The sequence below is a fragment of the Manis pentadactyla genome, chromosome 2 (genome assembly GCF_030020395.1).
Source record: "Manis pentadactyla isolate mManPen7 chromosome 2, mManPen7.hap1, whole genome shotgun sequence".
In the NCBI taxonomy this organism is placed as follows: domain Eukaryota; kingdom Metazoa; phylum Chordata; class Mammalia; order Pholidota; family Manidae; genus Manis; species Manis pentadactyla.
In genome coordinates, this window is record NC_080020.1 from 1,196,793 (window position 1) to 1,223,412 (window position 26,620).

The 26,620-nt window shown below is 42.2% G+C and overlaps 1 protein-coding gene across 11 annotated transcripts in view; it reads left to right on the forward strand.

Moving 5' to 3' along the window:
* Positions 1-5,755: 5,755 nt before the first annotated feature.
* Positions 5,756-26,620, forward strand: part of LOC118922298 (phosphatidylinositol 3,4,5-trisphosphate 3-phosphatase TPTE2-like) — a 73,320-nt gene continuing 52,455 nt past the window's right edge. For 8 of the 11 annotated variants that reach the window (XM_057489263.1, XM_057489287.1, XM_057489277.1 and 5 more), the window contains exons 1-3: positions 11,812-12,539; positions 15,211-15,373; positions 16,292-16,417. The gene's annotated coding sequence lies outside the window, so the exon portion shown is untranslated. Of the gene's footprint in view, positions 5,877-8,298; positions 8,565-11,113; positions 11,235-11,811; positions 12,540-15,210; positions 15,374-16,291; positions 16,418-17,079; positions 17,276-26,620 lie in introns of those variants that run through there. The other 3 variants (XM_057489273.1, XM_057489267.1, XM_057489265.1) reach the window with 3 other exon arrangements.

The following is a 26,620-nucleotide window of genomic DNA, read 5'->3' on the forward strand; positions in this document are numbered from 1 at the left end:
CGAAATATTTAGGATATAAAAGCACTGATGGGGTCTTTATTGCAATTTGGTTGACAGTCAGTGTTTTATTACTGGGTCATCCTGTGATACCAGGGTGCAGTTTCTTTGAGGAGTTCTAGAGCTATAGAATAGTTTTTGAGTCTAGTTAGACAGAGACCTCTAAACAATTTCTTTGTTCTCCTATTTATTAGGAAACCCAGAGGAAAATGTGGGATGAGCAGCTTCCAGCAGCAGGATGGCCACAGCTCTCCCCTAACGGAGTCGCCATCTTTCTGCTCTGGGAGCCCAGATGCTCCTGTCCTCCTCGCACAATCCCCACGGTGAGTGGAACTTCTTGTCCAAGCAAATCCGTGCAGAGCAGTGTTTTATGGGCTGGACTTGAGCTGTGTGGGGCCATCCATTATTAAGAGATAATTTTGATATTTTTGTGCTGTGTTGTCGTCAGTAACGTGGCACCTGATTCATTTTATTAAGTTTTGGGTTTTGTATATCAGAAAAAAAGATTAACATTTCAAGTCTAGGATATTATAGGAAAAATGCCCGCTAAGATGAGAGGGGGCAGGAACTTGCTATGGGCTCCCGGCTCACAGTTGTAAAAAACAACATTATGACGAGGACGTTGCTTGACCTCACTTCTAAAACACCAGCTGATGCTGGGGATTCATAAGGTGATATTCATGATGATTGTTTGAAAGTTAAATGAATCAAAAGAGGAAAGTCATTAATGAGTAATTTTAACTTAGTTTCCATATATTTAAGTCTGGTTTAAGACTAAAGGAAGGTTTTGAAGAAAAAAAGGATGTCCTAGATCCTAATACCACTTTCCCCTTTTGGGGCTCCGCTCCAGCCCGACGTGGGAGAGGTGTTGGTGGATGTAGTACAGGACACATTTATGGTATGAGGATGACATTCCTAAGGTTCTGTTGCATAGTTTAAGTTTTGTGACCCACCACAAAAGAGAAAACCCAAGTAAAAGGGAAGCCTTTTCTTTTCCATTTAAAAGTAATTTTTAAATACAAAATTCACTTTCAGGAAATCTGTTTTCTAGAGTTTGAGAGGGTGTGGTGACTGTAAAAATGAATACCTATGTGTTGGCTTTATGTAGAAGTTACACAGGCTTAGCAAAGCAGAATGTCTGAAAGTATCTAAGAAGCCAGTCTGGTGAGAAATGGGGGCCACAGGGCCACGGAATGGCTGGGTCTGGGGGGCCTGGAAGCCCTGGGAGGCAGTATCTCTGGAGGGGGTGGTGGTGGTGGCCAGTGGCAGCAGGTGACAAAAGGCGGCAAGAAGGGGGGACTAGACCCAGCTGGGAAAAACAGGCCCTGCAGTCAGCATGTGTAATTGCACATCTGTGGAGAAGCGGCTGCCAGGCCAGGTGCTGTTTATACTTACAGTGCTCTAGGAGGTTACAGAAATAACCTGCCAAGCTTTACTCCAGAAATGGGACCGCTGTTTCTATTTCTAAATACCAGAGCTAAGTATGAGGCGGACATTAAAAGGTCAAACCCAGAGAGACCAGTTGGGTTGGCATGTGCTGCCAGGGCACCAGGGTATGTCACCCAACCAGAGTTGGCAGGGCTCCTGTCCCGGGAGCAGTGCCTGTGAAGGCCTTGCCCTGGCTTCACCAAGTCAGTCTTCACACCCACTTTGTGAGCCACATGTCTGCACACAAGGACACGGAGACCCAGCGAGGCTAGGGTTTGTCCGAGGTGACGGCGTGGAGAGCGCACCACAGGCAACCCCCTGCAGAGCCCACACTCTGACTGCGGTGTCGTCGCCCCCGCTGAGATGTGTTTTGGGGGTGGCGTTTGTGGGGTGTGTATCCCCAGAGAGGCCTGCAGCAGGCTTGGTCACAGAGTCCCTTCTGACAGACCCACACTGACCGTGGTGCGGCGGGCGGCCCGGCCCCCACTGAGATGCCCCTTCTGCCTGCCCGTGTGGAGCCGCAGCCGGCCCTCCACCTGCTCAGTCCTCGTGCCTGGCCTCTGGCTCGCCGGGGTGTTCCAGCGCCAGGATCAGTGCAAATACTAGTTTCTCTTGTGGAACTGTCCCCTAGTCCTTCCTGGTTCTCTTACTAATTGCTGTGTTTTTATCCCAGTTGAGTTTTTTAGATTATGCTTTTTGAGGTAGCATACTTAGATTTTTTTTTGTAGTAGTAGCATATTTAGGTATTCTATCCTGGGAAAAGCAACTCTGAATGTTTACTTCTCAGTATTGTGCCTTAATTATCTGAGATGTTCATCTCTAAAATTCCTGTGTAAACAGCCTAGATTCATCAAGACCTACCTAAGTCACCCAACAGCACGAGGGATTCAGGCCAGTAAGAAACGGTGCGTGTTACTGCTTTGGAGAGGCGAACATTAACTAGAGCGGTGCTTCTCAAAATGTCTGAGAGTCATCATCCTCGGGGGTTCCAGCTTGAAATGCACATCCCGGCCCCTCACCCCCTTGAGATGAACATTCTCTGAGGAGATCTGGGGCGGAGCCCAGGAGTGCACATGTAGAACGGTCACTCCCAAGTGCTTCTGACACAAGTGGACAGCTGACCTCCTTTGACAGACACGCATCTAGCAGAAGGTTGGGAAAGCACACTGAGATGGAGAAAGGGCTGCAGAAAGACACCCCTGGGCTTTGAGAGATGCTTGCTCTCTGAGAGGCGAGAGCGTGGGCTTTGGGACGAGACCAACTGATCTGAACTTGGTTCCATACTAATTACCTGTCCAATCTTGAGCGAGAGTTGTAAACATATGTGCACCTCAGTTTCCTTATGTCAGATGTAAAAATGCCTTTCACATAAGGGTTTGTGAAGGATTAAATGTGATAACAGAACATAGCATATTGTAGACTTTGCTATTCAACACATGCATTTATTTCTACTCATGCTGAAATCCCACCAAAATGATACTAAAGGAACACAAAAAGGCAGGCACACCTTGGGACAGGGAGGGTGGGAAAGGAGATGACAGTAAACACGGAGTGTTACCGGAGTTTTGGAGAGAGCGAGTTTGCACGGAGGCAGGGCAGACATTTGTCTGCTTCTCAGCGGTCCGCACAGATCCGACCCTGTCGGTCATTTATAGGAAGCGGCCGTTCAGTGCCCCTGAGTGGCCAAGTGCTTCCCTGGTCACCCTTGGATGAGGAATGGTAATCGACAGACTGGAACCTAAACCCAAGAAAGCCGGACCACACAGCCCAAGGGAGGCATGCCCGGGAGAGGAGCCTGCTTTGCCCCAGAGAAGCTGGGCAGCTTGGGCTTGGCTGCACCATGGAGAGCGACGCTGACGAGTAAGGGCTCCACTCAGGGAGACTGGCTGAAAAAATGCGTGTTGGAGCCGTTTAGACTCAGAATCAGACTTCTTAACTGTGCCCCTGAAAGCAGCAGGACCCTGAAACAACTCTTCCAAGATGATACAGGAGAAGTTCTTTCAGTGAAGCATTCTATATCAAATTGAACTATCAGTCAGACATTTTCAGACTCAAAAGGTCCCAACATTTTTACTTGCTATGTTTTCCTTCTCAAAAAGTGCCTGGATAATGTGCTTGATGAAAATGGGTGAGTAAACTGGGATAGAGGAAGGGGCAAAGCACAGGAAATGAAGACCCCAGTGGGGCAGGCAGACAAGGAGTTTCCCAGAGAGACAGAGGAAAGTGCCAGGGCGGTTGGCCCGGGGCCCGGGTCAGGGCAGGACGCAGACAAGTCTCGGGAAAAGAGCCCCTAAAGGAAAAACGGAACAGATTTGTTCTCTGACGCGTTTGACCATGAGAAAAAAAAACAGTGTTTACAATGATTCTGAGAGTTTGGGGATTGAAGTTGCACAGGAGAGAACGTCACGATCAAAGTACTTTCCTCAGGTCAGTAGTAAGCAAAATTGTCATAAACCCTGTTGGGAAGATAGGAAAAAGGAATGTAGGAGGTGAGGCGAAGGCCTCATAATCCACAACAGAGGGTCAGTAAATACTGTGTGAAATAGAAATTTCAAGGAAGAGCAGCATAAGGAATTTATAATTTTGGGTGTAAATATTGGAAGAACATTAAATGCACTGAAGGTAGTTTCCTCTGGGGAGGAGGGTGGGAGCTGGGAAGGACGGGACACAGGACCGCCGTTCCTTAGAAATCTTGCGGTACTGTTTGCTTTTCCAAAAGTATGTACAAATGTGACTTTAATAGAAATCACTACTTTGAAAACTAAATGCCGTTTTCATGTGTTCGTACATACACAGGGCCTGTCACTGGGAAATACTCAGTAGCTGGAGCTCCTGCCCGCGGTGAGCTCGGGGTAGGACCCAGGGGGGCACCCGCGGAGGCCTCCCCGGGGTCCCTAAGCGGAGGCCCAGCGGCAGCGGCTGGATTGGGAGGTGGGAGGAGTGGGTGGAATTGTGGTTCCGAGCAGATACGCCCAAGTCCTGACCCCCCACATCTGTGAAGGGACCCGTGTTTGGAAGTAGGGTCTCTACAGATGTGATCCAAGCTCTCAAGACGAGGCCACCCTGGATTTAGGGTGTATCTGGGGTACACCCAAGCTCAGTGACAGAGGGTTTATAAGAAACAGAAAAGAAGAAGGCGCAGAGAGACGGAGGGGAGGCTGCAGTCCTGCACCGACAGCCCGGGAGGGCCAAGGACTGCGCGGCCCCCGAGGGAGAGGCGCTCCGAGTGGGCGCCCGAGAGCCGAGGAGGAACCGGCCGGGCCAGCGTTTTGACTCAGACTTCTGGCATCCAGAACCCTGAGAGAATAAATACCTGTTGTTTTAGGGCTCTCGGCTTGTGGTGGTTCATTACAGCACCCCAGAGAGCTGACTCGGGGGGCCGGCAGATAGCCGCGGAAGCCTCCCCTGCAGCGGCGCGTCATGTTCCTCGGGCCGCGTCTGCTGCGAGCCTTCCTGGGGAGCCTCCCCGCGTTCTCCCCCGAGGTCCGCCGGCCCGTCGCAAACCGGATGTGCCCAGCAGAACAAATGTTTCATTATTTTTTTCCAGCTTCATTGAGATACAGCTGATGTACAACATTGTGTACGCTTAAGGTGCACGATGTGTTGATCTGATACACATATATTGTAAAATGACGACCACCAGAGCTCTAGCGGGCACCTACACCATGTCACATAATTGCAGTTTCATTTTTGTGCTGAGAACACTTAATATCTCTGCTCTTAGCAACTTCCAGGTAAGTGGCGTGGCCTTACTAACTATGACCGCTCTGCCGTACATCCGCCCCCCGGAGCTTACTCGTCTTGGAACTGGAAGCCTGTGCGCCCCGACCAGCAGCTCCCCTCCCCCTGCCCCTCAGCCCCTGGAGCTACCATTCCCGTCTGTTTCTACGGGTTCGGCTTTTTTGGATTCCACATGTAAGTGACGTCATACGGTATTTGTCTTTCTCTATTTGACTTACTGCACTGAGATAAATGTGTTTTAAAGTGATTTTAGATGCTTACGCTCATGTTATGAAATGTGTTTTGGGGACAGCAACTTTTTGGCACCACTGTAGGAAAGGACTTGATTATTTCCCCATTTCATCAGAGAGGCAGATAGGAAACCAAGAAAAGAAATAATTCTCTGAGCCCCTCCTTCTACTAAAGCTCAGTGAGACTGGGCTGTGATGAGGGTCACTCGCTGACCTCTCTCCTCTCTGTTTTTAGGACTGGCGTCCTAATACTTGACATCAAATGAGTCATCTCGTTTTCTATTCCAATTCTTTTTAAATTTACCTTTCTCCTTGGTCTCATTTCTTTTAGCTCTCCTGGCAATACCTTTAATGACTCACAGAAAACCAGCCCATACCAGAAAGATGATAAATTTAAGAGTTCGAAAATAGTGCTTGAGGTTTACTACCACTGTTCCCTTCAGAGAGGCTCCAGCCACATGACCTGCACCGGGTCCTCAGGTATGTCAGCAGTCTCCTCCCCAGGGCCTTTGCACAGGCTGTTGCTTTTACTTCTTATGCTCTTTCTGCTCTTCTGTAACTATAACTACATTTCACTTGCTTTATCTATAGGTTAATCCTAAAAATTAAAAGCCAATCAGTAACATTTAGGAAGTGATTATGTATGTATAAGTCATTACGAAAACAAGTAGTAAGATAGGGCCTGTTAAAAAAATTCTACTCTTAGGTATTTACTCTTAGGAGAAATAAAAACATATGAAAGACTTATTCTTAAATATTCATAGGGCTTTCATTATTTTTTTTCCCTTCCCTTATATCACCTATCCTCCCTCCCCCTTCCCTGTTGCAACTACCAGTCTGTTCTCTGTGTTTATGAGTCATGGGGCTTTAATTACAATGGCTCCAGCCTGGAAACAACCCAAGTTCCATCAACAGGGGATCAGGTAAACAAATTGTGCCCTATTTGTACGATGAACTACTACTATTCAACAATTTAAAAAAATGAACCACTGACACATGCAACAACTTGAACCTCCAAAATATGACACTGAACAAAAGACACCAGCTGTGGAAGAGTACATATTACATGATTACATGTGCATAAAGTTCAAAGGCAGGCAAATGAATCTATAACAATAGAAACGGGAACGGCTGCTGTCTCTGGGTCTGTGTGTGGTGGGAGCAGGAGGGCACTGGCTTGAGGAGACACAAGGGGGCTTCAGGGTTGGAGATGCTCTCGATTTGGCTTTGAGTAATGGGGTTGCACAGGTATGTACACGTGTCAAAACTTAAACTATACACTGAAGATCTGTGCATTTTATTTACATGAAGTATACCTCAATTAGAGAACAATTTCATTTCATATTTTTATAACTTGGCTGCTCGAAGGGGACTTTTTCAGTCATCAAGTCCAGTGTCTCATTTTCTTTTCTTTCTGGCTTCCTTCCCTTCTTCCAAATCATACTCAAACGTGATTATTATATTAATAACGTGAGAGATTGTCAGGCCTCTGGCTCCACAGACTCTTATTTTACTTGCAACATTATGGCTTCGGGTATCTCATTCCTAAACCGATGTCGGATGAGAAGCAGCTGAAGCACACAGGCAGGTACACTGGTCACCATGAGGGACCTGACGCCTTGGCAGTGAAGGAGAAAAAGAAAAAGTACAACCTGCAATTCAAGAGTGTGGGCCGAGAAGAGCTGAAACAAACTCAGACGATGCTGTACGTTCCCAAGCCGAAGGGCATCACGTTTCACAATAGGGTTTGTCCGAAAGGTTAAGTTATATGCAGTATATGCTACTTTAAATGCAAGAAAGGGTGGTAAACACATAAGCATTCTACAGAGAACAGTTTAAATAATATTTTTATTTTGGTGCTTGAAGGGATAAATATTCAGATATCTGGGTTAATCCAGTCAGTGATTCAAGCCACTCCCTGGGAGAACGGAGGACTGATGGCAAAGGAGCCGCCTTTGATTGGGTGGTGATCGTTACACAGCTGAGCAGAGGTCCAGGCAACTGCCAGGGGTCGTGCATGCGATCAGCTCTGACCTCGCAGCGTCGCCACCACTGTGTGACCGCCGTCCTGCGGCGGGGCTGCTGAGTGAGGCCGAAAGCCTGTGCCTTCCTTGGGGCCCACGGATACAGGCCCTCCGTAGGGCGAGGCCCGTGGAAACGGAGCGTCTTCTCATTTTCCTGAAAGTAAATCATCATTCTGAATAGCTTCTAGTTTCCTGGGTGATGTCTACTCTTTGGAGATTTGCAGGTGTTTTCCGGTAAACTTAAAAAACTAAAACCAAACAAACTGAACTTCCTATAACACTTAGAAAATATACCAAGTGGGCAAAGTATTAAAAGTACTTTTTTGTTGCACTGAAGGAGAACCTTGATGGATAGAACTTGGAAACGAGAAAAAGGTGGACAAATAAAGAGGATGAAAATTTGTGATTATCAGCAGCTGAAGAAAACCTTACTAAACTTGGAAAGTATAATGAAAAGGGGATCCCTCCTAGTTTGAGGCATTGTATCCTTGAACTCAGATCCATGTTGAATTAGACGCGGTGTTATCTCAGGAGAATGAGAACAGGGGGGCAGGAACTGCTGGAAGGAGAGAGCGTGGGACATCCGCAGTGGTCAAGAGAGATGCATATGCGGGTGGGTGGGAGACTCTCAAGGGAAACGGACACTGCCAAGCTGATTTGTTTTTTAACTAGCAAAGCATGCCCGGGACATTCTCCCTAGATGCTAGGCTTAGAGATGGGGAGAGTTTCGACGATATTTTTATCCATTACAAGAACAAGCAATTCTTTCATTTTTGGCTGATGTATTACTAATTCTAAAAAGACGACCTCAAGGAAATTTTGAAACAAAATTCCAATAGTCTTTAACTACTAATATTCTATGTTTATGTTTCTTCTAGACTAAAAGTCTTTCTTTAGCAATATTTTTGGGCAAGTAAATTTCCTCTTGGCATAAAAGTAAAATAGCTTCTGACCCCTAACAAGCTGGGAAGAATTCTCCAGTCCTGTGTCATCTGCCTTAAACTGGAAACTTGAACTGCAGAGATCATTCACCTGCGATTATCATTTCACAACTGTTTAAAACAGTCTTCTTGTACCCCCCTCTCAACAACAGCCGATCCATGGTCATTTGGTCTGCAGAAGGGAAGGAAGACAAATACTGTGGGTAAGCACACAACTCTCTTGTTCTCTACAGTGGGCTTAGGATATACCATCCTAATTTCCTGTTCAGTAAGGAAAATGAGGCCCAGAAGGGTGATAGAATTAATAAATGTTAGATCCAAGATTTGAACCAAGGTTATTAAAAAAAAAAACTCTTAATTTTAAATAATTTTAGATTTATAAAAAAGTTTTTAAAATAGTACACAGAATTAAAGCATATCCTTCGTCTGTTAACAATTACACAACCATCGTTTGTCAAAACCAGAAAATCAGCATTGTTACCACACTACTAATTGAACTACAGACCTCCTTTGAATTTCATCAGTTTTTTCTCTAGTGCCCTTTTGTCTCTCATTCTGGGATCGAGTCCAGAATCTCACGTTGCATTTAGTTATTACGTCTCCTTAGTTTCTTCTGATCTGGGAGAGAGCCTCAGTATTTGACTTTCAGGGCCTTGACCCTTCTGAAGAGTGATGACCAGGTATTTTGTGACTGTCCCTCAACTGAGGTGTGTTTGTTTTCCCGCCATTAGTTGAGGTTATGCACTTTTGCAAGGATACCCCCGAGGTGCATGTCCTTCTCTGTGCATCCTCTCAGGACGCAGGGATGTACATAGTGTTCATATGTCCTATTACTGACGAGGTAAACCTTGATCACTTGGGGAAGGTGGTATCTGTCAGACTTCCGCTGTAAATTTACTATTTTTTTCTTTGAAATTGGTAAATATCTTGGAGGAGATACATCGCGACTATGCTGATATCCTGTTCTTCCTCAGATTTTCACCCTCGATCTTAGTACCTACCAGTGGCCCTTGCCTGCAGTAATTATTATTCTGATGTTTACCAGTAGTGACTTGGAATATATTTATACTGGGGTGTTTGGACTCATGGATACTTATTTTACTCTATGGATCATAACCCAATATTATAGTTACTCATCTTTTGCTCTAATTGTTCCAGTCGTGGCTCCTGGGAACCCCTTTAGGCGGGGCCCCTGTATTCTTTTGTCATGCCTTATTATTGTGGGACTGTTGTTGTTTTGAGTACTTCCCTGTTTTCTGGCACAAGATTTCCAGGCTCAGTTAGATTTCCCCTACTCCAGCCCAAGAATCAACCACTTCTCTGAGGAACCTAATGACCCAAGTCCTTTTGACATAAGCCTCTTACAGGCCTTCCACCAGCTCATGGTACTTCTTGAACCGTTTAGCTTGAGCCCTTTGTAAATTTTCCCAGAAATATGCTCTAAAGGCAGGTAGGGTTTGTATTCGTTGAGTCCGTCTGCATCATCCCACATTGCCTGTTCTCACCCCCTCTGCTATGTCTGCTCTTTCTGTGCCACTGAGATGAGGGGGCAGGAAGGTGAGGAGATTAGAAGTGGTTTTGCGGGTAGATAAAAGTGTCAATACAGGCAGACATGATGCGGATAGGATTGGTAGGCTGGGGGAGCGCCCGGATGGGACTCAAATACACACATCAAATTCATTTTGCTTCACCACCATGCAAATCAAAAGAACGCAGGAGCTTCTAGAGCAAGTCAGAATTTTTAAGTTTTTTCCTGGCACTTGATCCCCTCTGGAAGGAAGTTGCTCTCTGTGACTCTAGCTTCTCTTCCCTCCCAACTTGCTTCTGGCAGCTGTCTGGGCTCATTCGCGGGGCCACGGCAGGTCGGCCTCTCCCAGCATCCTGCATGCTCCTTGGGTATGTATCATCCTCTCTGTGTTAGAGACGGGTAAGAGTCAACAGATGGACGTTACGTCAGAACAGAGCCGAGGTCACAGTGGAGATTAAAAGGAAGACTGAAGACCCAAACCTCAAAATTCTAGACTTGTAATCTTTTACATAAAAAAAAACTTATAAAACAACTTAGCTAACTTTCCAAATAGATGAGTATATATGTATCATGACTTAAACATCTGAAGTAAGGCCCATATTCTATTCCAGGATTTAAGAACACATAAAGTATGACCTGTCCTAACATTCGTGGTTTCTTGGGGTTTTTTATGAGTGTTAGACTGTTTTTTTCTGCTATACAAACAGTTGTTCCATATCTTTTTATTTTTAAGTTTCTATCAGTGACACTACATCTTCTTCTATGTGCCTGCCCCTGTATGTGAGCGGCTGTGTGTGTGTGTGTGGTGCATGCGTGCGTGAGAGAAAGAGGACAAGAGGAAGGAGAGAGCAAGAGCCATGACACACTGGTTTCTTACTTGTACAGGAAATTTAATACATGTCAGCACAAATCTGAGACTGACTCATCTGGCAGGAGGAGTAAGTTCACATGCCAGAGTACACAGAGAGTGGGGTGAGATCTCAAGAGGGGAAGGGTGGGGAGCCAGTTTACAAGTTAAGATATAAGGAGAGGTGCTTTATTGGAATTATTTTCTATTTCTCATAGTCACATTGAATTTTTAGGCTGACCTCCACAGTCCTCGTCCTAAGCTATCCAGGAAATCTCTTCTTCCCCATGGTCCCCACAATAATTCAGCTATTAAGCCCTGCCTATTCTGCCACTCCCACATCTTGTACATTCATCTCCTCCTTTCTATCCCTACAGGTACCCACTTGATTCAGGCCTTCACTGCGTTTTGTCGGGACCACTGCTCTAGTCGTCCCATCCTTGACCGTCTCTGAGTTATTCATCCCTGAAAACTCACCCAGGCATCTCTTCCTACTCAGTAAGAGCCATCCATTCTCTCTCGATGTCACCACTGAACCCAGTGTTACCCCCTTCAATAGTTCCCCCAAATATATTCTACTTGATAGCTTACACACTTACCTCCCCTACTCAGCCAAGGCTGAGAACTTCTTGAGGACTGCAACTGCGTCCTCTTTATGTCAAGGTCCCCAGCGCCTGGTGCAGTAGGTGCTTGAGGAATGCGTGGTCAGTGGACGAGAAGATGACCTCGTCCATTGCGTGGGTGAACAAACGAAGGAGCCCCCTCAGCTCACTGGTGAACTGTTACTACTCAGTGTCAACCCCTGGCTGATGTTTCTCCCTGGGGCTGACAGTTCATTACATGGAAGATCATATCCTTTAAGATGATATCTTACAAGTAATAGTTTCTCTTTTACAAGTAATTATGTTCTCAAGATACCAAGTTATTTTTCCTTTTTGAAGGCATTTGTAGTTATTATGCCTCATGTCTCCATCTAGTGTAACAAATTGGTGTTACAGCAATTAAGGTATCTATAAATACAAGAAACACAGTTGTGAAAAAATTTATAGAAAACTAGCTTTCTCCAGGTTCAAAAACCTCCCATGTGTCTACTTTGTACTTTACACAGCTCAGCAAAGTTTTTCTTGCCAAAATGACAGATTTCTAAATATCTGGACAGGGTCATGCCACTAGAAAATAATGTGGTTATATATGTGAAAAGCATTTACAGTTAGTCTGTCTTTCACCACTTTTAAGTTGAAGAGTCATTGATATGTAGTAACAAAAAAAGTTATTCATGTGTTTTATAGAATAATATTTTTGTGAACTATTGCCAAACAATGCCAGCAATTTAACTAATATTTATTTTTTAGTGATCAAAATATGCCTCAAGGTAAATACTATTTCATCATGACAGCCATTTTTATAAAGCTTAAAAATGAATGTAACAAAATAATATGCTGTTCAGGCCAAAGTCCTGATGTAGGTATGTATGCATCTGCCTACCTGCCTATCATCTATCATCTGTCTAGACTATAAAGAAAAGCAAGGGGCTATGAGCATAGCAGCCTTCAGATGAGCGGCCACCTCTGCGAAGAGGCCAGGGGAGCGGCTCGGGGAGGGACCTCCAGCAGCATCCACAGGATCAGAAGTATTTTCATTCTGCTTGAGTTCATGAATGTTTATTTTATTGTTATGCTTCCTAACTTAGATGCACATATTTTTTGATCCAGAAATCCTACCTTTGAGACTATCTCCTACAGAAACAAAGCACCAATATATAAGGATATGCATTTAAAAGGGATACAGCTGCGTAAACTCCATGTATGTTCTGCTTCTGTGCTCTTACCTAAGTGTGATCAACATACTGGTTTTTCATAAGGGCAAATTTAATCACTTAAAATTTATTAAATTATCAAGTAAAAATATTTGATGACTTTTAAAAACTTTAATATATAACTTAAAAATATGGTTTGGTATACATATGCATAAATATAATAAGGTATGTTATGCTGATAAAATAACTGAGTATGAGATTGGAGACAGGTCTGGTAGAATAAAAAGAGGTAAATTAATCACAATGTTTTCATACGGGGATTTAAGAAACTTAAAATCATCCTTGTTGTATATTATCGGAACACAATATTCTATAGTATTTTCTTTAGCTTCTCACATTAGTATGAATTGATAGTTGTTCCCCCAACAATAATTTATATAAAGAATGAATGCACCAACCCAATGTGTATATTGCTATTCATCAGTATTTTGGATTTGTTTTATATTAATAGATAACACAAATAAATAACTACATTATTGTTATGAATCCAATATTTGCAACTAGACTGATTGAATTACATAAGAAAATCAATTGCATTTTTATATGCTAGCAATAAACTTGGGAAATGAAATAAAAATTATCATTTACAAGAGCATCAAATACATAAACCTATTTATAGAAAACACAAACCTACATAAAAGAGAGGTATGTCATGAGGGATTGGAAGACCAAGTTTGCTGGTCTCCCCAAATTGATCTACACATTGAACAGAAACCTGATAAGAATTCCAGTGGTATTTGTAAAAAAACAACAAGCTGGTCCTAAAGTTAGTGTAGAAATGCAAAGCACCAATAGTGAAAATGATCTCAAAATGCAAGAAAAGGGCTGGGAGAGTAAACAGCTTGGTTTAAGACTCACTATAGAGCTAGTGTGGTCAGGACAGGGTGGAATTAGTCTAAGAGACAAAGAAGCCAATGTAACAGACCAGGGTCCAGAAAGAGACCACATCTGGCTGCTGATTAGTTTTGGATGATGTTGCTAAGGCAGTTCGATGGGGAGCCCTACCTCACAACCATTACCCAGAACAAGATAGTAAACATTATAATTTTTTTCCCCTTCACCTATTTCAGCTCCCACCCCCCTGCCTTATAGCTACCATCAGGCTGTGTCCTCTGTGTCTGTTTTCTCTGTTCATTAGTTTTTTGGATTCTTCATGTAAGTGAAATCATATGGTATTTTGTCTTTCTCTGACTTCACTGAGCATAATACCCTTTAAGTACATCCATGTTGTTGCAAATGGCAAGATTTCATTCTTTTTTATGGCTGAGTAGTATCCCATTGTATATACATACCTCATCATTCATCTATAGGCCTCATCATTCATCTATAGGACACTTATGTTGCTTCCATGTTTCCGCTATTGTAAATAATACTTCAATAAACATAGGGGTACAAACAGCTTGTATGACTCATAGCATGACATGCAATAAATCAAGAGGCAAGGTGTTGGGGCAAGGAAAGCGACTGTATTTGGAAAGCCAGCAGACCTATTAGCCATCGGTATGTCTTTGCAAAAATGTCTATTGAGGTCCTCTGGCCATTTTTTTAATAGGATTGTTTGTTGTTTTTTGGTGTTGAGTTGTATGAGTTCTTTACGTATTGGATATTAGCCCATTGTTTGATATATCATTTGCAAATATACTTCCTTACAGTAGGTTGCCTTTTCATTTTGTTGCTGAGGAAACATTTTTTAAGGCTCTATTGAGATATAATTCATATATCATATAGTTCACTTAAAGTATACAGTTCAATGGATTTTACTGTATTTACAGAGTTGCACAGTCATCATCACTATCTAATATTAGGACTACTTCATCACCCCAAAAAGAGATCCAATCCTTGTTACTGGTCTTCCCCAGTTCTTCTCCCCACCTCCCCCCTACTTTCTGCCCATAAGATATGGAGCCTTATAATCTGTGACCCTCTAAGCATGATTTCTTTCACTTAACACGATGCTTTCAAGGTTCATCCAACTTGGAGCACATGTCAGTACTTCCTTCCCTTTTATTGCTGAATAGTATTACATTGTATGGCTATCCTACATTTTAAATAACTATTTGAATAAACATTTGGGTTGTTTGTACTTTGTGGCTATTGTGAATGAACATTTCTGTACAAGTGTTTGTGTGGATGCGTGTTTTCATTTCTCTTGGGTATGTACTTAGCAGGTGCTGGGTCACATGGTAGCTCTGTGTTTAACCTTAAGGAACTGCCAGGCCATTTTCCAAAGTGGTTGCACCATTTTACATCTCTGCTAGCAATTTATGGCGGTCACAGTTTCTCCTATCCTCACCAACACTTGCACTGTCTCTTTTTGATTATAGCCGCCTTACTGTGTGCGAGGTGTCTTCTCATTGTGGGGAAATATATTTTTAACAGTTGTTTCCCCATTATAAAAATATTATGGGGATAATTTGGAATAATCTGAAAAATTACTTTAATATATTTATAAATTTTTTTCTAAGCTTTGCTATGCATATTGTTATTGTTTACACAACACACAGTCTTAAAAATAAAGGTAAAAAGTACTTTTAACATTTAATCATAAGCATGTTATGTTTATATAAACTCTTCCTACACATCATTTAAAATAGCCAACATTCTCTGAGGTGGATATAGCATATTAACTTAACCATTCTATTTTTCTTTGACATTTAGATGGCTGTCAGGATTTGGTATGAGACCTGCTTTACATTTTTCTGCATAATTGTTTTTGCTTATAAACCTACTATATTCCAAAATGCATCAAGATTTTCCTCAGTTTGGGGAAAACCCAACGTTCTACCCATGGGCGGCTGCTCTGTTCTTCCTACAGCCTCAGGTGAGTTACCTGCTCAAGTGGTTAGCTGCCTGTGCTGACTCTTCTGACCTTCAAACTCATAAATTCAAATTATTGTTAAATAATTACCAAACTTGGTTACTCACAAGTATCCCAAACCTAAAATCTTCCAAACTTAGTCCATTATCTTCCTCTGCCCACAACTTTCTTACCAGTATCGGTAACTGTCCCCCAGCGATCCCAGGAGGAAACCCGGGGGACGCCGTCCCTTCCATCCTGCACAGACCGAGTCAGGCCCGGGTTCCGGGGTCTTTGCTGTTGTTCTCCTCTGTCTCCTCTCAGTTCTCACCAGCACACTGGGCTTCCAAGCCCTCACCGTCTCTCCCCTAATCTGTGCAGTGCCTCCTACTTGACCCCCAATCGATCAGTGCCGCCCTCTTAAATTCTTTCCCCTCACTACTGTTAGATGACCTACCCGTAACAAAGTGATCATGGTATTTCCCTGCTCAAAATCCTTCTCTGACCCTGTATTGCCTGCGAAATAGACTCTGCACTTCTTAATAAGGTGCACAGGGCTCTTTGGCACCTTCTGCTTGTGCCTGCTCTGCATTTGTTACTATAGTAATAGATGTTTACAGTTTCCCCTGAATTTCCCATGCTCATCAGTGCTTTTCCACCTATTTGTTTATTAGGGCTTTTTCTATCTGGAATTTCCTCAGCACTTTTTTCCTACTGTTTAATTATTTACTGTCCTTCAAATTCAAGTTCAAGCATCAGCTCCTTCAGAAAATCTACCTTGAAGTTCTAGAGTGGGCCAGTGGCCCTTATTTCTGCTCCACTTTAAACTTACTTTTAAACCTACTTTCTGAGTATGTAAAGTTTCTTATGATTTTAATATCAGTAGTCTTTACATGTCTTCTTCTGTTTTTAATTTCTGTTGATGCCTCACACACTTGCTAGATTTTATGAAGAGCTCATATATGGCTGAACTTGAACTTTGAGAATCCTGAGGGACCTGAATTGAGATGATCTGACTTGGTTTCTGCTGGGGGCTAAGGGTCACTACCAATCAGGAACCATTTCAAGGTAATTTTTTGAATTGAGATATCTTAGACTATGAGTGTCGCATAAATTCGAATTCCAGCATGAAACATTAGGGAAGACTATTAAAATCCAGTGCCAGTGCTGATGGGCAGTGACTGTGGGGTATGTGGTGGGGACTTGATAATGGGGGGAGCCTAGTAACCATAATGTTGCTCATGTAATTGTACATTAAAAATGCAAAAAAAAAATCCAATACCAGCAGAGACAGACTGGTTTGCTTGTTGGTCCACTTGGCCAGCATATAGATTTTTCTGTTTATCTTTTCAACTAAATATATAGCCAGTTTTGGGTGCTTGGATTTATGCATAGGTCTCAGGTTCACCTTCCCACTTTGTTGTGTTCAAATGCTATCACTTGGCTAACCAACAGAACTCTAGGTTCCCAGGTATACACCTGAGCTTTTCAAAGTCCTCTCCTGACAGCTCATTTCACAGCATTTTTTAAAAACTGTTTTGGTTAAAAACTATCTACCATGTCAGGCAGTCACAATGTTAACAAACTAAGCTCTAGATTTTGGGTTTTGGCACATTCCCAGGGCATTCCTGGCTTCTGTGTTGGCTTAGCATTTTAATTTCAGTGTGTGTGTGTGTGTGTGTGTGTGTGTGTGATCACTTAGTACTTCCCCTACTTTCTTTTGAATTTAGCAATATAGTTAAAAGTATGTTTGAGGGGCGGAGCCAAGATGGCGGCGTGAGTAGAGCAGCGGAAATCTCCTCCCAAAACCACATATATTTTTGAAAATACAACAAAGAAAACTCTTCCAAAAAGAGAGACCAGAAGACACAGGACAACATCCAGACCACATCCGCACCTGCGAGAACCCAGCGCCTCGCGAAGGGGGTGAGATACAAGCCCCGGCCCCGCGGGAGCCGAGCGCCCCTCCCCCCAGCTCCCGGTAAGAGGAGAGGAGTTGGAGCAGGAGGGAGACGGAGCCCAGGGCTGCCGAGCACCCAGCCCCAGCCATCCGGGCCAGAGCGCAGACACAGTACATGCGCGGGGGGCCCTGGATGCTAGGGAAACAGGGCAGCAAGAACAGTGAGCGGGTCCCTGAGGCCGGAGCCCTGGGGACAAAGAAAAGCAAGTGCTTTTTGGAAGTCTTAAAGGGACAGGGACACTTAGCCCAGCAGCAGGGAATCTGGGGATCTCTGGGCACCCTAACCCCTGGGCTGCAGGGAGCAGGGAGGCCCCTTGCGGAGATAAATAGCCTCCCAGCAGCTCCTGCTCCAACGCGACTCCACCATTTTGGAGCAGCTGCCCGAGCCAGGCCACGCCCACAGCAACAGCGGAGATTAACTCCATAGCAGCCGGGCAGGAAGCGGAAGCCCTGTCTGCGCGCAGCTGCGCAGCACAAGCCACTAGAGGCCGCTGTTCTCCCAGGAGAGGAGGGCCACAAACCAACAAGAAGGGAAGTTCTTCCAGCCGTCACTCGTCCCAGTTCTGCAGACTATTCCTATCACCATGAAAAGGCAAAGCTACAGGCAGACAAAGATCACAGAGACAACACCAGAGAAGGAGACAGACCTAACCAGTCTTCCTGACAAAGAATTCAAAATAAGAATCATAAACATGCTGACAGAGATGCAGAGAAATACGCAAGAGAAATGGGATGAAGTCCGGAGGGAGATCACAGATGCCAGAAAGGAGATCGCAGAAATGAAACAAACTCTGCAAGGGTTTATAAGCAGAATGGATAGGATGCAAGAGGCCATTGATGGAATTGAAACCAGAGAACAGGAACGCATAGAAGCTGACATAGAGAGAGACAAAAGGATCTCCAGGAATGAAACAATATTAAGAGAACTGTGTGACCAATCCAAAAGGAACAATATCCGTATTATAGGGGTTCCAGAAGAAGAAGAGAGAGGAAAAGAGATGGAAAGTATCTTAGAAGAAATAATTGCTGAAAACTTCCCCAAACTGGGGGAGGAAATAATCGAACAGACCATGGAAATACACAGAACTCCCAACAGAAAGGACCCAAGGAGGACAACACCAAGACACATAATAATTAAAATGGCAAAGATCAAGGACAAGGAAAGAGTTTTAAAGGCAGCTAGAGAGAAAAAGGTCATCTATAAAGGGAAACCCATCAGGCTATCATCAGACGTCTCTACAGAAACCCTACAGGCCAGAAGAGAATGGCATGATATATTTAATGCAATGAAACAGAAGGGCCTTGAACCAAGGATACTGTATCCAGCATGATTATCATTTAAATATGAAGGAGGGATTAAACAATTCCCAGATAAGCAAAAGTTGAGGGAATTTGCTTTCCACAAACCACCTCTATAGGGTATTTTAGAGGGACTCTTCTAGACGGGATCACTCCTAAGACTGAACAGATGTTACCAGAGAAAATAAAATCACAGCAAAGAAAGCAGACCAACCAAATACTAACTAAAGGCAAAAAATACAACCAACTACCCACTAAAAGCAGTTAAAGGAAACACGAAAGAGCACAGAATAAAACAACCAACATATAAAGAATGGAGGAGGAATAAGAAGGGAGAGAAGAAAAGAATCTCCAGACAGTGTATATAACAGCTCAGTAAGTGACCTAAGTTAGGCAGTAAGATACTAAAGAAGCTAACCTTGAACCTTTGGTAACCACGAATCTAAAGCCTACAATGGCAATAAGTACATATCTTTCAATAGTCACCCTAAATGTAAATGGACTGAATGCACCAATCAAAAGACACAGAGTAACAGAATGGATAAAAAAGCAAGACCCATCTATATGCTGCTTACAAGAAACTCACCTCAAACCCAAAGACATGCACAGACTAAAAGTCAAGGGATGGAAAAACATATTTCAGGCAAACAGCAGAGAGAAGAAAGCAGGGGTTGCAGTACTAGTATCAGACAAAATAGACTTCAAAACAAAGAAAGTAACGAGATAAAGAAGGACATTACATAATGATAAAGGGCTCAGTCCAACAAGAGGATATAACCATTATAAATATATATATGTACCCAATACAGGAGCACCAGCATATGTGAAACAAATACTAACAGAACTAAAGGGGGAAATAGACTGCAATGCATTCATTTTAGGAGACTTCAACACACCATTCACTCCAAAGGACAGATCAACCAGACAGAAAATAAGTAAGGACACAGAGGCACTGAACAACACACTAGAACAGATGGACCTAATAGACATCTATAGAACTCTACACCCAAAAGCAACAGGATACACATTCTTCTCAAGTGCACATGGAACATTCTCCAGAATAGACCACATACTAGCTCACAAAAAGAGCCACAGTAAATTCCAAAAGATTGAATTTCTACCAACCAACTTTTCAGACCACAAAGGTATAAAACTAGAAATCAATTCTACAAAGAAAACAAAAACTCTCACAAACACATGGAAGCTTAACAACATGCTCCTAAATAATCAATGGATCAATGAACAAATTAAAATAGAGATCAAGGAATATATGGAAACAAATGACAACAACAACACAAAGCCCCAACTTCTGTGGAATGCAGCGAAAGCAGTCTTAAGAGAAAAGTATATAGCGATCCAGGCACACTTAAAGAAGGAAGAACAATCCCAAATAAATAGTCTAACATGACAATTATAGAGACTGGAAAAAGAAGAACAAATGAGGCCTAAAGTCAGCAGAAGGAGGGACATAATAAAGATTAGAGAAGAAATAAACAAAATTGAGAAGAATAAAACAATAGAAAAATCAATGAAACCAAGAGCTGGTTCTTTGAGAAAATAAACAAAATAGATAAGCCTCTAGCCAAACTTATTAAGAGAAAAAGAGAATCAACACACATCAACAGAATCAGAAATGAGAATGGAAAAATCACGACGGACCCCACAGAAATACAAAGAATTATTGGAGACTACTATGAAAACCTATATGCTAACAAGCTGGAAAACCCAGAAGAAATGGACAACTTCCTAGAAAAATATAACCTTCCAAGACTGACCAAGGAAGAAACACAAAAGTTAAACAAACCAATTACGAGCAAAGAAATTGAAACAGTAATCAAAAAACTACCCAAGAACAAAACCCCCAGGCCAGACGGATTTACCTCAGAATTTTATCAGACATACAGAAAAGATATAATACCTATTCTCCTTAAAGTTTTCCAAAAAATAGAAGAGGAGGGAATACTCCCAAACTCATTCTATGAAGCCAACATCACCCTAATACCAAAACCAGGCAAAGACCCCACCAAAAAAGAAAATTACAGACCAATATCCCTTATGAATGTAGATGCTAAAATACTCAATAAAATATTAGCAAACCGAATTCAAAAATATATCAAAAGGATCATACACCATGACCAAGTGAGATTCATCCCAGGGATGCAAGGATGGCACAACATTCGAAAATCCATCAACATCATCCACCACATCAACAAAAAGGACAAAAACCACATGATCATCTCCATAGATGCTGAAAAAGCATTTGACAAAATTCAACATCCATTTATGATAAAAACTCTCAGCAAAATGGGTATAGAGGGCAAGTACCTCAACATAATAAAGGCCATCTATGATAAACCCACAGCCAACATCATACTGAACAGCGAGAAGCTGAAAACTTTTCCTCTGAGATCGGGAACTAGACAGGGATGCCCACTCTCCCCACTGTTATTTAACATAGTACTGGAGGTCCTAGCCATGGCAATTAGACAAAACAAAAAAATACAAGGAATCCAGATTGGTAAAGAAGAAGTTAAACTGTCACTATTTGCAGATGACATGATATTGTACATAAAAAACCCTAAAGACTCCACCCCAAAACTACTAGAACTGATATCGGAATACAGCAAAGTTGCAGGATACAAAATTAACACACAGAAATCTGTGGCTTTCCTATTCACTAACAATGAACCAATAGAAAGAGAAATCAGGAAAACAACTCCATTCACAATTGCATCAAAAAAACTAAAATACCTAGGAATAAACCTAACCAAAGAAGTGAAAGACCTATACCCTGAAAACTACAAGACACTCTTAAGAGAAATTAAAGGGGACACTAACAAATGGAAACTCATCCCATGCTCATGGCTTGGAAGAATTAATATCGTCAAAATGGCCATCCTGCCCAAAGCAATATACAGATTTGATGCAATCCCTATCAAATTACCAGCAACATTCTTCAACGAACTGGAACAAATAGTTCAAAAATTCATATGGAAACACCAAAGACCCCGAATAGCCAAAGCAATCCTGAGAAAGAAGAATAAAGTAGGGGGGATCTCACTCCCCAATATCAAGCTCTACTATAAAGCCATAGTGATCAAGACAATTTGGTACTGGCACAAGAACAGACCCACAGACCAGTGGAACAGAATAGAGACTCCAGACATTAACCTAAACATATATGGTCAAGTAATATACGATAAAGAAGCCATGGACATACAATGGGGGAAATGACAGTCTCTTCAACAGATGGTGCTGGCAAAACTGGACAGCTACATGTAAGAGAATGAAACTGGACCACTGTCTAACCCCATACACAAAAGTAAATTCGAAATGGATCAAAGACCTGAATGTAAGTCATGAAACCATAAAACTCTTAGAAAAAAACATAGGCAAAAATCTCTTAGACATAAACATGAGTGACCTCTTCTTGAACATATCTCCCTGGGCAAGGAAAACAAGAGCAGAAATGAACAAGTGGGACTATATTAAGCTGAAAAGCTTCTGTACAGCAAAAGACACCATCAGTAGAACAAAAAGGTATCCTACAGTATGGGAGAATATATTTGTAAATGACAGATCCGATAAAGGCTTGACATCCAAAATATATAAAGAGCTCACCCACCTCAACAAACAAAAAACAAATAATCCAGTTAAAAAATGGGCAGAGGAACTGAATAGACAGTTCTCCAAAAAATAAATTCAGATGGCCAACAGACACATGAAAAGATGCTCCACATTGCTAATTATTAGAGAAATGCAAATTAAAACCACAGAGGTATCACCTCACACCAGTAAGGATGGCTGCCATCCAAAAGACAAACAACAACAAATGTTGGCGAGGTTGTGTAGAAAGGTGAACCCTCCTACACTGCTGGTGGAAATGTAAATTAGTTCAACCATTGTGGAAAGCAGTATGGAGGTTCCTCAAAATGCTCAAAACAGACTTACCATTTGACCCAGGAATTGCACTCCTAGGAATTTACCCTAAGAATGCAGCACTCCAGTTTGAAAAAGACAGATGCACCCCTATGTTTATCGCAGCACTATTTACAATAGCCAAGAATTGGAAGCAACCTAAATGTCCATCAGTAGATGAATGGATAAAGAAGATATGGTACATATACACATGGAACATTATTCAGCCATAAGAAGAAAACAAATCCTACCATTTGCAACAACATGGATGGAGCTAGAGGGTATTATGCTCAGTGAAATAAGCCAAGTGGAGAAAGAGAAATACCAAATGATTTCAGTCATCTGTGGAGTATAAGAACAAAAGAAAAACTGAAGGAACAAAACAGCAGCAGAATCACAGAACCCAAGAATGGACTAACAGGTACCAAAGGGAAAGGGACTGGGGAGGATGGGTGGGTAGGGAGGTATAAGGGGGGGAAGAAGAAAGGGGGTATTATGATTAGCATGCATAATGTGGAGGGTGGGAGAAAGGGGAGGGCTGTGCAACACAGAAGACAAGTAGTGATTCTACAACATTTTGCTATGCTGATGGACAGTGACTGTAATGGGGTTTGTGGGGGGGACTTGGTATAGGGGAGAGCCTAGTAAACATAATATTCTTCATGTAATTGTAGATTAATAGTAAAAAAAAAAGAGAAAGAAAAGGGGGATTACTCCCTGATAGGATAAAACTAACTGCAAATCAACGATTAATGCATGCTTTACATATCCTTAATTTTGATCTTTCAAAGGGTGTCAGATCAGCTATGGAAGTACATTTTTCTGATAATATTCCTTTCTCTTAAAAAAAAAAAAGCAGTTCCTGTGTGGTCTCCAATAAGTTCTTCACAATGATATAAAGGGCATATCAAAGTGTGGGCAAAGGGTTTGTTTGTGTTTATACAGAGGATCAAAGCCTAATTTGGCTACACAGAAAATGAATTAAGATACGATATGAAGAAGAACTTCCAACATCAACATTCTCTGGAAGAGTCATTCCAGAAGATGAACATCAAAAAACTTCAACAAAGATCCTGGCGCTGTTGCAGTTGTAGCTGCATTCATCCTGCTGATTCCTAGACTTGCCATTGGAATGTAGAAGGAGATATCTAAGCTGGCCTGTGCATACAGTAAAACAACAAATTTGACTGGATCTACACTGTCAGAACTCAACCAAGAATTAGGAGAAGTGCAAGTTGCAGTGCTCCAAAATTGTGCGACTATAGACTATCTACTGTTAAAAGAACACATGGGATGTGAACAGTTCCCAGGAATGTGTTGTTTTAATTTGTCTGATTTTTCTCAAACTATTCAAATTCAGTTAGACAATATCCATCATATCATTGATAAGTTTTCACAAATGCCTAGGGTACCTAACTGGTTTTCTTGGTTTCACTGGATATGGCTGGTAATTGTAGGTCTCCTTTTGTTATGTAGTTGTATTCCTATTATGTTAATGTGTGTATGCAATTTAATTAGTAGTTTGTTAAAACCTATACATGCTTATGTTACTCTACAAGAAGATATGACAAAGAAATAATCAATCTTCACATGTTTTCTTCCATCTGCTACTTCTATAGCTTTTCTTCTTCCTTCCTAATTACAAACCTTTAGTAGAATTAGTGCCTCATATCGAAAATTACTGAGTATCATAATTCTTCCAAGTGGTAAAGATACCTCAAGACAAATGCTGGGCATAGAAGCCACAGGGCATAAATATGCAAAGAAGTAAAAAGCTAACCTTTTCAAACAATAAGACTTCTCTCTCACTTACCAACTGAACATTTCCCTGTATGGCCCCGGAAGATGACTGGTTAGCCAGAGACGGGTAAGATTCCTCAAGGGAGGAACAACCTAAGACAGGCACAGTCGCAGGGGGGCCATCAGGTGAGAAATTGGGGATCAACAGAGGTGAGGCTTAGAACCTCACCCCCCCTGTTCTGAGAGAAATCTTCTGCATCCGTGGATGTTTTATTGCCCTTGTCTAGCCTGGATTAATACTTAGTCTATAGGCACACACCTGATCATCTACATTTGCCCTCTTACAGCACTAAATTATGTTTTCTACCTTTATCTTGCATCTACCTACCACTTCAGCATTTTATTAAAAAATAATAATAATAATAAGGGAGAAATGTGGGATTCATATATAAATCATGTATAAAAATCAAATGAATAATCATATCTGACTTGATTGTTTATAGTTCATGATGTGTGATCAAAACCGAAAGTTTCTGTGATATGACTGCCCTTGCACTGTTCACCATGTACGAACTTATTCACTATGTAAGAATTTGTTCACCACGTAAGAACTTGTTTGTTATGCTTCAGAAGATTGGAGACTGTTGAGATATAGGCTTGGGGTTGATTAATGACTGTGCATTGAGTCCCCTATACAGAATTTTATTGTTGTTAACAGCCATTTGATCAATAAATATGAGAGATGCCCTCTCAAAAAAAAAAAAGGATTAATTGAGACAATGAAGATAAATCAAGTTGTCAGTGCTGCTTCTGATGCATATTAAATGAATCATCATAATAAAAAAAAAAAGTATGTTTGGAAGTAATATCAGTGCAAATGGTGAAGAAGGGGCCTCCCAAATTTCTTCCCTTCATAAAAGCAACAAGAACACTGGCAAAATGGTCAGAATCAACTTTTTCAGAACTCTGGACATTAACCAAAGGCTTGCAGCAATCTGGGGAGCATTTTATTCAAGAATATAGGCTGAATTTTAGTGAGAACAATGAGCCTTTGAGTGAAATTTTGCCCTATTCCTGGGGAAGAATCACATTCTCCCCAGCTTCATGGCAGCCTCCAAAGCAAGTATCCTGCAATCATGGTGAAAATGAGCTTCCTGGATGACACTGAAGGGGACAGAAGCTAGCTTTATTTCATTCCAAGTCCTATTCCCAGAGAAGTGTCATTGTTTGACCAATCTAGTGGGTTCTTAGAAAACCCCACTCACAGGAGTGTCTTTACCAGGCCTGACTTGGACTGTATCCACCCTTTACCCTGGGGACAATTGCTGAAGAAAATCAGAGGCAATTGTTGGACATCAGGGCTGCCTGAGGTGCAGACAACAGTTGGGGCAAAAGAAAAATCTGTGGATGAGAGTCCAAAGGGAGCTTTAAAAAGCTGTAACCTATTCCTGGGACTCTAGAAGGCTACCTGCACATCTAGGGTGTACATACGCCGAGGGCTTTGCATACTTAGGAAAGCATTGAAAAGGCCCAAAGCTAACCTCTGGGGGACCTTGAGATTCTGCACAGAAGAAAATGTAGGTCATGGTGTTGTAATAGCCTGGCAGAATGTTGGAGTCCTGCTCTAATGTGCACACAAAGCCCTTTGTAACAACTGAGAGACTTATTGGTTCCCGGCATCCGAGGGAACCCCTGTCCGATTATTAGCCAACCAAGTTGATGTCAGTGGTCACGCTGCACAAAGAATAGAGAGTTTGATAGGGAGAAAGCAGGATATTCTCCTGGCCTGAGCTCAGGCTGGAACTTTCCATTCTTCACAAAATGGAGATGGTATTAAGATGGCAGATCTCACATGCTAACACCGAGGAAGGAGAAATTCAGAGTTGTAGTTGTGATCTTATTTAAAAGGCCCAGAGACATGGGAAGAAACAAGGACTCTGCCCTTCGGAAGAGTTTCTGAGTCCCTCTTCATCTTCTTATGCAGATGGGAAGGTGCAGGGCTCGGGTCTCCTTACCGCCCTGTCCCAGCTCAGAGGAGGCACTGCCACAGTAGCGGTCTGTCTTCAGGGCAGGTCTTTCTATAGTTTGGCCTTGTCATCGACCTGACATCGGTCAGTGATCATAGTTTATTCATTTTTGTGTCTTACAAAGTGACTTACTGAAATACTAAATAAATATGAATTTCTTTTTCCCTGTCTTCAACTGTGACCATTCAAAATCAGAACATGTACCAACACAGACTATGAAACTGGTCTTTCTCAATTCCTCTCTTTGTGGTAATTTTATTTATTTATTTATTTTAATTTTTATTTTTTTGAGAGGGCATCTCTCATATTTATTGATCATATGGTTGT